At 42.3% G+C, this 13298-nt stretch overlaps 1 long non-coding RNA gene across 2 annotated transcripts in view; it reads right to left on the reverse strand.

The window, feature by feature from the left end:
• Positions 1 to 325: 325 nt before the first annotated feature.
• Positions 326 to 13298, reverse strand: part of LOC138746230 (uncharacterized) — an 81172-nt gene continuing 68199 nt past the window's right edge. The window contains exons 1-3 of one of the 2 annotated variants that reach the window (XR_011346811.1): positions 11662 to 11773; positions 1385 to 1586; positions 326 to 634 (exon numbers count right to left, since the gene is read on the reverse strand). This is a non-coding gene — a long non-coding RNA (uncharacterized lncRNA). Of the gene's footprint in view, positions 635 to 1384; positions 1587 to 11661; positions 11774 to 13298 lie in introns of those variants that run through there. The other variant, XR_011346810.1, reaches the window with a different exon arrangement.

Consider the following 13298-nt stretch of genomic DNA (forward strand, 5'->3'; position numbering starts at 1 on the left):
CCACCTCAGAACTACTTTGTTGAGTCAATTATTGATTCACATATCGATAAAATGTGTCTCCTATGAGATGCAACTCAAATTAGGGAAGTTATGGTTAGTATAGCAGTTAACACAACGCTATTACAGTGACCTAGGTTCAAATCTGGCGTGGTTTATAAGGAGTTTGTACATTCTCCACATGGCTGTGTGGGTTTCCTCCAACTGTACCGGTTTCCAGCCACTCTCCAAAATGTATGGGGTTTGTAGGTTGATAGGTGTATTTGGGTCGGAAGGTCCTGTTACTGTATCATTAAATAAAAATTCAAAATGGTCATCTAATTGCTACTTCAGGGAATTTATTGTGTGCAATTTCTGCAATGCACCAAAGTGAATACATAAAAATGTATTTCATTGGTTGTGAAACTCTTTCAGGGTTTCCGGAGAGATGCTATCGAAATGCAGGGTAGCTTTTCATTCTCGGTAATGCCGTTGATGCAGACAGGGGAGTGGGTTCCACCATTCTTCTGGAAATCCATGACCAGCTTTTGTCTTGCTGACATTGTAGGAAAGATTGTTGGACTGGCACCAAGCCACAATCCCTCACTCTCCTTTCCATATTCTGTCTTGCCTTTGGTCGAGATCCAACCGACAACAACTGTGTCAAACAAATGACGTCAAATTTGTAGATGTACAGAGTTTCCCAACAGAAGGACCTTCACCAGAACTTAAGAAGATGCCTCACCACCACCTTTTCAAAAGCTTTTGCCATTGTCACCCAAATCCCATAACTGTATAAAACTGAATTAAATGTTCAGCCCATAGAGTTCTAGCGATGAGGGTAAGAATGGAAGAGCAAAGATGAGCAACAAGATACTAGACACCTAACTTACATGAGGTGAAGGTACCAGGATCAACCCTGTGCAACATTCCAGTGGCAGGCTTCATTTTCAACAAAGAATCATCTTTAAATTTTAGTTTACAACACAGGAAAAGCAGATTCTGACCATTGAAACCCATGCTGCCCAATTACACCCCAATTAACCTACAACCCGCTGTATGTTTTGAAAGATAGGAGGATACCAGAACGCTTGGAGGAAGCCCACACAGACATGGGGAAAACGTATAGACTCCTTACAGACAGCACCGCATTTGAACCCGGGTCGCTGGCGCTGTAATAGCATTGCACTAAGCGCTATGCTAACCGTGCCGCTCTCATCTTCCCTCCCATCATTAGAGAAGAGAATATCAAGTATGTGTCCTCAGGACCCAATTACCTTTCATGTAGTCTCATACAAGCTACAATTGTACCCTCCATCCCAATCTCTTAATTAATATTCAAAGTTTGCCCATCATTCTCATCTTTCACGATAGATCTCATCCCTATCTCTCTATCCTTATCTACTACCTCAATCTTCAGGATTCCCGTATTCCTCCAATTCTGGACACAACTCCATCTGCCCAGGCACAAATCCATAGAATTCTCTCCCAAAAGGTCTTCATCCACTTTCCTCTGTTATGTTGGCCCTTAGTTCTGTGAGAACGTGTTCATGGGTGATGAATTGTGTTTGATAATCACTCCAGTGCCCGGTAATATTTTTTCTTTGTTGCTGCCAAAGATGATAGATGTTTATTTAGTGTGCATGCAAGTCAAGTACTTAAACCTGTATTGCGAGTTAGCATTTCTATATTGAATTGAATATAATTGATTATATTGTATTGCTGTTTCGATTGGTTACACAATTACATTTGGCCTTCAATCTAAACTTCTACACTGGTTATTCACTGCCTATCCTGTCTTCACTTTGTTACACTTAGATACCGCCCTGTACTGACCAGCTGCATCACGGTCTGGTATGAGGACACAAATACCCTTGAGCATACAGCCCTGCAAAAGGTAGTGGTCGCAGCCCAGGACATCACAGGCAAAACCTTCCCCACCATCGAGAATATCTGCAGGGAACGTCTCCGTCGGAGAGCAGCAGCAATCATCAAGGATCCACACCACCCAGTGTATGCTCTGTTCTCGCTGCTTCCACCAGGTAAGAGGTGTCGGTGCCACAAGACTCGCATCCCCAGGTTCAGGAACAGCTGCTCTCCCTCCACCATCAGACTCCTCAACCACATACTCCATCAGGGCCTCATTGAAGGACTCTTTCTTTGGCACTTTGTTGATTTTTTTTCTCTGTATTGCACAGTCAATTTCTTTACATTTCTTTATTTGTTTACATGTGTATGTTTTTGCATTACTAGTAAATGGTCATTCTGCCTTGCCTGCAGGGAAAAAAGTCTCAGGGTTGTATGTAATGTCATGTATGTACTCTGACAATAAATCTGAACTCTAAATCTTATGCACTCTTATGGTCAGATCACCTTACTCCAACGATAAGGGATATAGATAGATCTTATGAATATCACCTGATGATACAAATACTATTAGTTCCAAACTGAAATGTGCTTTATCCATCCTTGTAAGTCCCAAATGAATGATCATGAAGTATACTGTTCATCTATTAGGCAACTGTGACAGTCCAGATTCTATCACCAATGGTCATGTAGGATGACTGTGATTGGCTGAGAGTGTAGCCACATCTACTGGCGGGTCTTAAAGGATTGCTCCTAGCCAGACCAGGTCATTCTGGACTGGTTGACCTACTTGTGATGTGCTCCAGTCTTTTAGTTGATAAAAGTCTTGGTTTGGATCAACAAGTCTTTGGTTCTTTCGACACGCTCTACAGACACATAGGAGCTTCTTGGGATCACTGCATCATTCTGAGTGCAAATGTGATGTTCTTTCCTTCACAGATGGCAATTGGAATTGTAACTCCCAGGCTAAGCCCAAGACAGGTACATGCTTAGGAAATGTTTAGAGAGGTATAGGCTATATGCAGCTAAATGGAATTAGTTCAGGTTGACAATATGATTGGAATGGACGAATTGGGCCTGTTTCTGTGAATATTGTTATAGAGTCATATACGGACCCTTACATTACCACCACACCGCACAGTACTTTTACATCCTTCTCTCCCTCCTGTTGAGTTTTATCTAATGTACTGACAATGCATAAATGAAACAATAATAAGTAAAGAGGGTCTGTGCTCCTCCCCTGCTCTTCCTTTCCTTCTCCCTGTCCTTTTTCATTCAGGCATCTGCCTACTTTAAACTCATATGTTGAAGAAAGGTTCAGGCCCGAAATGTCAGTTATATACCTCCCATGGACGCAGTGAGACCTGTCGAGTTCCTCCAGCGTTTCTGTGTTTTTACTATAAGGATAAGTAAACAAAGAATTGTTTGTTCTTTAGTGGGTCATGAGATTGAAGAGCTTCACACCGAGTACAGGTAATTAACCTATTGGAGGGAGATAAGCCCTTCATTGCTTGTTTGACAGGAATAACAACGTTGCTGGATTATGTATCTCAAGAATCATATGGAGCACAAAAAAGAATATTCAAAGTGCTATATATTTTTTTAGTCGATATCACGGCCCTCTGCTCCACCCTGACACAGAACCAGTTTACACTACAATTATCAGAATATATTATATTCCCCAAATTTAAAGATGAGAGAGGGAATAATTTTATGCCTTAAAACTGATCAGCTAGGACTTTTCTCCCTTGTCAATGGAAGGCTGAGAGGTGACTTTGTAGAGCTATTTAAAATCATGCCTTTTCCCCAGGGTATATAGAGGGTGCAAGTTTAAGGTGAATGGGGAAAGATTTAAAGGAGACCTGTGGGGCAACTTTTTCACACAGAGGATATACCATAGAAGGCAGTGCCCAAATGTGCTGGAGAAACCCTGCAGGTCACACAGCATCCATAGGAAGTAAAGGGTAACCAATGTTTTGGCCTTGGACCCTTTGTCTGGAATGAGCTGCCCAAGGAGGCTGTGGGGATGTGTATAATAACAACATTTTAGCCATTTGGCCAGGAACGTTGATAGGAAAGGATTGGCTGTGTGGACCAAGTGCAAATGGGACTAGCTCAAGTGGATAATTTGGTCAACATGAACAAGTGAGTTGAAGGATATGTTTCCATGCTTTACACCTTTGTGACTCTTGTCTGGGATGATTTCAGGGGTAGTGTTAAACAAGATTCAATCCTTTAGCAAGTTATGATTAGTAAGGAGGAAGAAGGCAAAGGTATCTCCAATGCAGTTGTCCTGACAAAATGCTTGGAGCAAGGTCATCATAATCAATAAGCATAATGGAAATTCCTCCTCATTTTGGCACTAGCACCTATTATCTTAGAGGTACTGCAAGAATGTCCACGTAACCCATTCAATCCTAGGTACTGATGACTGTTGGATGAACCTCCAGTTAATCTCCATTATAGAGTTGAGAGTAATAGAACAGGCCCTTCAGCTCACAATCAATTATGCCAATTACTTCTCTAATTCTGAGCAAATTCTATTTTATTATGAGTTCACCCATGATCTTATTGAATGATGGATCAGGATCAAGAGACGAGATGGTCTAATCCTGCTCCTATTTCCAATGTTCTAATATTCTAATTTCCAACAACCCTCTCCAAATTCTATCATGTACTTACACTGGGGAAACAATTTACAGGGCCCGATTAACCACCAGCCCACACGTCTATGGCATGTGGAAGGGAACAGATACACCAGGGGGTAAACCCACATGGTCCCAGGGAGAATATGCAAACTGCACCCAGACAGCACCAGAGGTCAAAGTTGAATTTGGGTCACTCACTGTACCAGTCCCCTTAATGATGGTGGTCTCCCTGGTGCCCTGACCATTGTTTATCCCTCTAAAGCAGAAGGGTTCATGGTTAGTCCTCAGAAGCGTGCCCTAGATGCACCATCCTTGGAAACCTGTGGGCAGAATGCCACAGATAAAGTCATGGGAAGGGAATTCCAGGAGGAGAACACGGCACAGCTCCTGCAATGTACATTTAGAACCAATAACAATCGGATTTCTGCCCCTTCACCTCCTAGTTGCAGCAGCAAGCTCTATGCAAACCGACTGCTTTATTCCACTGAATTACATTACCAAATTTAGAAATCTACTCATTGATAGAAGGAACCCTCGGACATGCTGAGGTCATGGAAGATATGATAGGAATGTATCTTTATCTTGCAACATCATTTTTCACCGCACATACAACACCCTCAATATGGTCCAGAGGTGCTGAAGAGGTTAATGATATGCCAGTTTTCCCTGGATCGCAGGAGAATACATTGAGAGAAAGCAAGTCACAAATTATATCTTTTGTTAATTTATTTATTTTCATTCAAAAGTGATTTTCGTTTGTCAGACAAGTTGATTTTATCTCAGAGCTCTACTGCCCAGGTGACTCAGACTCATGAGTCACAATGACTCATCCACTGACAGAGTGGTTGGGCTACTGCGGGGAGAAAAAAATATTCAAGGAGCAAAATGCATATTGGAAATCTTGTTGCATCCTAGAACCGGCTACGGACTCTGCAACAGAGTTATAATTCTGGAATTACATTTTGTAAAGCTAATTATCAGCTTCTGAAATCTCTTGTTCATCCCACCTCTCATTCCAGTGTTTGCTCAAAGACACTGGCTCCTTGTTTTATCATAGACATCTACAGCACAGGAGGACAGTGTCGTCAGCCACCAGCATCTTGTTCTTGATATTCTGACCCTGCCTTTCAAATCCCTCCAAGACATCACCATTTCCTCTGGCCCTACAACTTTCCAAAATATCAGATATTATTTATTGTCATATAATAAAAGTGAAATGTCAAATTATGCAAAATTGTCTTTAGTCTGCCATAAGGCAGAAAAAGATCCACCATTTGTCCCTTACAGTCAGAGAAGGAGAAGCAAAAGAGAGTCCGCTCAGTGTCCGTGGATCCGCCTCCAGCGCTCCCACAGACTCTGCAGCTGTGTGAGGCTGCAGTTCAGTTCAAACCATCAGCAACCTGAGGTCCAGATCCAAACCTCAGACTCGATGATGAAGCCTTCAGGAGCCCTTCTCGCCCTCAGCACCCTATCAAATTTCAGTTCCAATACCAGGTTCTCACGAGCCGATCTCCGGCAGCCCGCAGCCTGTGAGGGTTCCTCACCTACAAGTCATCAACAGCTCGCCGCCTATGTGTGTCCTTTAGCCCCAGAGTCCATCACTGGTCTGCCACTGTGGTCACCATCCTTGGGGTCATCTTCTCTGCTTCTCTTTCTCAACGATGGGATGTTCTCCCTGTTACTGCTGCCCTGCATAAGTCCGCTGCTCCCTCAAGAGTCTGTGACCCCCTTGTGGCTGCTTCCAAACACAGGTGCCACCAAGTTGTGCCCAGATCAAGTGGACTCAGGATTTTAAATAAAATACCTTTGGCTCCTTTAACTGGTCTGGGTAGGAGGACCTAATCTGTGCCCTTCCAACTCAGGCTTCATCACATTTCATTGCATCTTTGATGGCCATGCCTTTAGCACCAGGGTGTTAATTTCCCAAAGTCCCTAACTTCTCTGCCTCTCTCCCTTACCATGTGTAAGACACTATCCTTATCCATAATTTTGTTCATCTGCCCTGCAAGGTTCCTACGTGGATCATTTTTAAAATTATTTGATAATTCTTCTATGAGGCATTTATGATATTTGATCATATTTAAATGTGCTTTATCAACTTTTGTTACATTTAATGGGCCTTAGATATGGACAAGACTTATTTACCTCGAGCAAGTCTAGTTTAATGTTACCTGGCAAGGAAACATGGGGGAAGGCTTGGGTGATAAGTACTGTCAACTTTCTACAGGAGCTCTATCGAGAATGTGGTACGGTTGCCCTAGAGCATCAGATGGGAGGTCAATCCACAGGATCATAAAAACAGCAGAGAGGATCACTTGGATCGCACTGCCCCCATAGATCATTACAACACAGAAGAAGGCCCTTTGGCCCTTCTAGTCTGTGCCAAAATATTTTTCTGCCTAATCCCGCTGACCTGAACCCAGTCCATAGCCCTCTAAACCGCTGCATCCATGTACCAGTCCAAATTCTTAAATGTTAAAACTGAGCCCGCATTCACCACTTCATCTGGCGGCTTTTTCCACATTCCCACCACACTCTGTGTGAAGAGGTCCCCCATAAATTTTTCCCCTTTCACCCTTAACCCATGTCCTGTGGTTTGTATCTCACCAAACCTCAGTAGAAAAAAGCCAACTTGCATTTATTCTATCTATACCCCTCATAATTTTGTATACCTCTAACAAATCTCCCCTCATTCTTCTACACTCCAGGGAATAAAGTCCTAACCTGTTTAACCTTTCCCTGTAACCCAATTCCTGAAATCCTGGCAACATCCTAGTGAATCTTCTTTGCACTCTTTCAATCTTATTCATATCTTTCCTGTAGTTATGTGACCAAAACTGCACACAATCCTCCAAATATGGCCTCACCAATGTCATTGATTTGATTTACTGAGATCATTGTTTAGAGAGCGCTTGCAAAATCATTGAGGACCCCTACCATCAGCACCCAGCACCTTCCAGCTACTCACGTCGGGAAAGAGATAAAGGATTATCCGAGCTAGAACCACCAGTCTGTATACGTGCTTTGCACCATGGACCAGAGAACGTTGTTTTGTCGGGATGTTCTGGTACAATCAGATGACAAATGAACTTGAAGGAGAGATTACACAGGCTGAGTCATAGAACTATATAGATCCTTGCACCATGGAACAGACCCTTTGGCCCAACTCTTTCATGTTGACCAAGTTGGCATCAAGGCTAGACCCATTTGCCTGCATCTTTCTTGACCCTTTATCTAACCAAATCTCTTTTGAACACTGTAATTGCACCTACTTCCTCTGGCAGTTCAATCCAGATATGGACCTGAGGTTGCCCCTCAGGTCTCTGTTAAATCTCTCCCCTCTCACTTTAAACCTATGTGTTCTCATTCTAGAATCATCTGCCCTGGGAATAAGACTTGAGCATTCACTTTATACATCATGATTTTATAAATTCAGGTCACTTCTTGCCTACGATCCAGGGAACAAAGACCCAGCCTATCAAACCTCATCCTATAACAAAGCTTTTAAATCTGGGTATCATTCTGGTGAATCTCTTCACCCTTTCTAACTTAATAACATAATTTCTTCTGTTTTCCCAGGAGTGAAGGACGCTGAGAGGTGACCTAACTTTATGAGGATATAGATAGGCTTGATGGCCAGAGACTATTTTCCACAGCACAAGTATCTAAAACCAGGGAGTAAAGGTTTAAGATGAGAGTGGATCAAAGAGGTGAATTTCTCACACAAAGAGCAGTTGGTATCTGGAATGAGCTGCTGGAGAAAATTTGTGGAGGCAGGAAGAGTAACAATATTTAAGAGGCATCAGAAATTATATTTGAATGGGCAGGGCTTGGAGGAATATGCAGGCAAGTGTGATTAGTACAGCAAGGCCTGATGGTGAGCATAGCCATGATGGGCCAAAGAGCCATTCTCAAGAGGAGCCATACGCATTCCCCTCTTTCCTCCCCCCCCGCCCCCCCCACCCCCCACATGGACCATCATAATATTGGGAGAGAACTGGATTGTCAGAGAGTGCTTCTACATTAAATATGAGACTAATGCCCTGTGTTATCTCATTTGAGAGTTTCCTAGAGCAGCCATTCTCAATAGGGACCAGAGCACATTTAAGGAAGGCCCAAAGACTAAAATCATAAAATATTTTTTATTATTGCTTATGTAGTCAGTAGGAGAGAAGTACAGTAAAAAAACAACTAAGCTTGACTGCTTCACAGGGAAGGAGGCCCATAAACTTTGAGGAAAGTCCTAAGAAGGCCATAGCCAAAAAAAGGTTGAGAGTGACTGGTCTAAGAGGACTGAAAGTTCTTGCTAATCAACATTTTTTTCAGTGATGATGTAGTCTAATGTAAATCCACCCTTGCCTAGAATTCAACTTTCCTATGAAAGTCAATAGTTTTAGGGGTGGTTTGCCTGCAAATGATGGCTCGTTGCCACAATCATATTATCAAATGATTTTGACGTTTGAAACAAGATGCAGTTTTGAATTTTCAAGTTTAGTCTGCAATTCATTTCTGCTGATAACCGTGTGGCTTGTTAAATAAATCTGACCTTGGGGAGGAGCAGATTTAAATGGCCAGTCAAGTTCTATTATCTTCAGCAGGAGAGAAAGGTTATAAGCAGTAATGATGTGTCAGGGCGCATCTTAACGCAGCTCATAGAGCCCCAGCAGCCAGGTTTCATGTCCTCCCTTGCAACTGCATGGGTTAATCTGGAGGATTCCAGTTTCCTTCTACATCCCGAAGATATGTAGGTTGGTAGGTTAATTGCCCAATGTAAATCATCCTTAATGCGTAAGTGAGTGGTTGGGGGTGGTGGCAGGTGGAAGGGGGGTGGGGGGGAATGTGGGAAGAATGAAATGGAATTAGTGTTGATGGACATTTAATGTTTGGTATGGATATGGTTGGTATTTCTGTGATATAAGAGTCCATGATTTGACAAGGAAACATTTCCTATCAAGAGCACGTCAAAAATCATAAAACTCAGAGACAATCTCGCACAGAATTCAGCTTGTAAGTCGATGTCAACCAAAGATAGGTTAACCCCACTTATATGTCTATGTCAACCAAAGATAGGTTAACCCCACTTATATGTCTATGTCAACCAAAGATAGGTTAACCCCACTTGTATGTCTATGTCAACCAAAGATAGGTTAACCCCTCTTATATGTCTATGTCAACCAAAGATAGGTTAACCCCACTTATATGTCTATGTCAACCAAAGATAGGTTAACCCCACTTATATGTCTATGTCAACCAAAGATAGGTTAACCCCACTTGTATGTCTATGTCAACCAAAGATAGGTTAACCCCTCTTATATGTCTATGTCAACCAAAGATAGGTTAACCCCTCTTATATGTCTATGTCAACCAAAGATAGGTTAACCCCTCTTGTATGTCTATGTCAACCAAAGATAGGTTAACCCCTCTTATATGTCTATGTCAACCAAAGATAGGTTAACCCCTCTTATATGTCTATGTCAACCAAAGATAGGTTAACCCCTCTTATATGTCTATGTCAACCAAAGATAGGTTAACCCCACTTGTATGTCTATGTCAACCAAAGATAGGTTAACCCCTCTTATATGTCTATGTCAACCAAAGATAGGTTAACCCCACTTATATGTCTATGTCAACCAAAGATAGGTTAACCCCACTTGTATGTCTATGTCAACCAAAGATAGGTTAACCCCTCTTGTATGTCTATGTCAACCAAAGATAGGTTAACCCCTCTTATATGTCTATGTCAACCAAAGATAGGTTAACCCCTCTTATATGTCTATGTCAACCAAAGATAGGTTAACCCCTCTTATATGTCTATGTCAACCAAAGATAGGTTAACCCCACTTGTATGTCTATGTCAACCAAAGATAGGTTAACCCCTCTTATATGTCTATGTCAACCAAAGATAGGTTAACCCCTCTTATATGTCTATGTCAACCAAAGATAGGTTAACCCCACTTATATGTCTATGTCAACCAAAGATAGGTTAACCCCACTTATATGTCTATGTCAACCAAAGATAGGTTAACCCCTCTTATATGTCTATGTCAACCAAATATAGGTTAACCCCACTTGTATGTCTATGTCAACCAAAGATAGGTTAACCCCTCTTATATGTCTATGTCAACCAAAGATAGGTTAACCCCACTCCTCTCCTCTTGCTCATTGTAGGTTACCTCTCTTCAAATTAAGTTAACTTTCATTTGTCACATTGTAATTAGTAGTGTGAGAAGGGTTCTTCTGTGAGCTGTCTAACAGAATATCTCCAACAGCCATGTAATGAGCACAATTAGAGTGCAGGATTGCAATGAAAAGAAACATCCATTAGCATCATGCAAAGTCTGCATGACAGCACTGTTGTGGTGTTCATTCAGGAGCCTGATGGCTGCGGGAAACAAACTGTTTTTAAACCTGTTGGCACACGATTTCACACTCTTGAATCTTCTCCCTGATGAGAGAAGGGAGAAGAGTACGTGTCTTTCAGTGTGTTGGCTGCCTTTCCAGAGCACAGAAAGCAGGCCCTTTGGCCCTTCTATAGTCCCAATGGCCTGCGCCCAGTCCAGAGTCCACCATACCCCTCCCATCCATGTACCTGTCCAAATTTTTCTTAAATGTGACCTTCATAAATCAAAGTATTGAGTAGAGGATTTGGGATGTTATTAGTAAAGTTGTATATTCTGGGAGTGTGACTCTGTCACAATTGTGATTTTACCATGAAATGTTAGCCCAAAGCTCCAACTGTAGTCTCAGGTGGATGAAAAAAATTCTCCTGGAACAGAGGCTCACCCAGTGGCCTGACCATTATTTATCCCTCAGCAACAAACACTCAATTTGGTGATCCCATTGTTCTTTGTGCTTACGTGATTCTAGAACTAGAGGGCACAGGTTTAAGGTGAGATGGGAGAGTTTTAAGAGGGACCTGAGGGGCGACCCACTCACTCATAGGGTGGTGCATATCTGGAATGAGCTGCCAGGAAAAATCACAACATTCAGAAGACATTTGGACAGAGTTATGTCTAGGAAGGGCTTGGAAGAATAATATGGTCCAAATGAACCACCCCAGAATGGCAACATGGTCAACAAGTTGTGCCAAAGAGTTTCTTCGGTGCTGTATGAATCTGGCTCCATTGTGCATGACTTATCAGCTCTCACCCCCACAATACGTACCACTTACCTTTAAGAGATCACGTGGCCAAATAGCCCATAAACTTTTCTAGATCCACCTGACAGGGAGGCAGGCCCATGGTTGATGCCCCATCTGAAGATACATGTCTGGCAGTGGAATAGGAACTCGCTGCTATGATGGCACAGTAACTTCTGTCGCTTCTTCCAATCGTGAGCAGTTCCTGTACCCAGCGCAACAATCTGGTGAATCTCTGGAATTCTCTACCCAGAAGGTTGTGGAAGTTGATTTCATTGGAGGTATTTAAAGAGGAAGTGGAGGAATTTTTGAAGATAAAGGAATCGAACCCAGTGGGTCATATACCTATCTGGAAAGGGATTGGAACCTATAATTTTTTTTTATTCACTCAAAGGGAAGAATACTTGTTACTGAGCCACAATTGGCAATGAAGCCTGTCTTCTGCTTAACCATCCATAGACTCAAGTTTCAAACAGTTCCCTTGCTCTCTTGGCTGCCCTCCTACAAACCTGAGCTGCTCCTTGCTGTCCATGGTCCAACTCACATCATTCAGGCATCAGCCTTTGGCTCATTCACCTAGTACAACTCTTAGCCTGGCAACTCCTAAAATTTAAGCAGACTGCCTGTTCAAATCCCTTCTTGCTTTTCACCTTCCAAAGGAGCATTTTGCAGTCCACAATTCCTCTTGAAATTTGGTGGTTTTAAAAGCGCTGTCCCAGATAGGAGCAAGGGCTGGAAAAGAAGAGTGAGAGGTGTGTTCTTCAGATGCTGGCAAAGATCAGATTTGTGAGGACAACCAGACGGAATTCAATCCTGTGTTGACAGATTTTAGCATTAGTGCTCACCTCTTGATCCCAACCAAAGTTAAATATACTCAAATCATGAGTCTTTGTGCAAACTCTGCAGTTAATGGTGTTAAAATAGAACATTCTAAACTCCAACCACATTCAATCTTCACGCATTGAAATTCATGCCTCATTGTTTGCTCATTTCATTTAAAATTCTCATCCTTCAAATCATTCACACTTCCCTCACTCTGTAATCTCCTTCATCCCAGTATCCTTTACCACACCCTTTGAGATTGTGTCTTTAGCTACCTGAGGCCTAAAGTTTGGGAAATATTACCCCCCCCCCCCCTCTTTCCTTATTGTGCTCATTAAGGTTTCTTCCAAGCTTTTGGTTGACTGTCCTGATGTCTCTTTATATGGCTTGGTGTCAAATTATGTCTGATTTACACCTGTCAAGTGGATTTGCTATAAATGCAAGTGATTGCTGTGTTAAATATACAAGGCACATGTGATTGGGCTGTGGTATTTCTTTCCCTGGTAGGAAGATGCAATGATTTAATTCTTGTGTTTTCTCCCTGGTCATGAGATCTATCCTAAATCTGGCTGTGCAGAGAAATAATCTTGTGTTGGTAACTGTTCATGTGCAGTGAAGAAGAAACTGCCACGTAGCAGCCAGATGCCTTTCTGGCTATTGGAGTCAACAGCCTGATTAGAATCCTTTCTGGCCTTTCCCTGAGGGACAAGCGAAGTCCACAGATTATTGAATTATCAGTTATGTTTTAATAACACTCCCCCAATGAGGGAGAGAGCTGTAAAAGGGAGGAAGTGAGGGGTGGGTTGTATAAATGTTGGCAAGGATCAAGTTTATTTGGGACTGTAGAC

The sequence above is a fragment of the Narcine bancroftii genome, chromosome 11 (genome assembly GCF_036971445.1).
Source record: "Narcine bancroftii isolate sNarBan1 chromosome 11, sNarBan1.hap1, whole genome shotgun sequence".
Lineage (NCBI taxonomy): Eukaryota > Metazoa > Chordata > Chondrichthyes > Torpediniformes > Narcinidae > Narcine > Narcine bancroftii.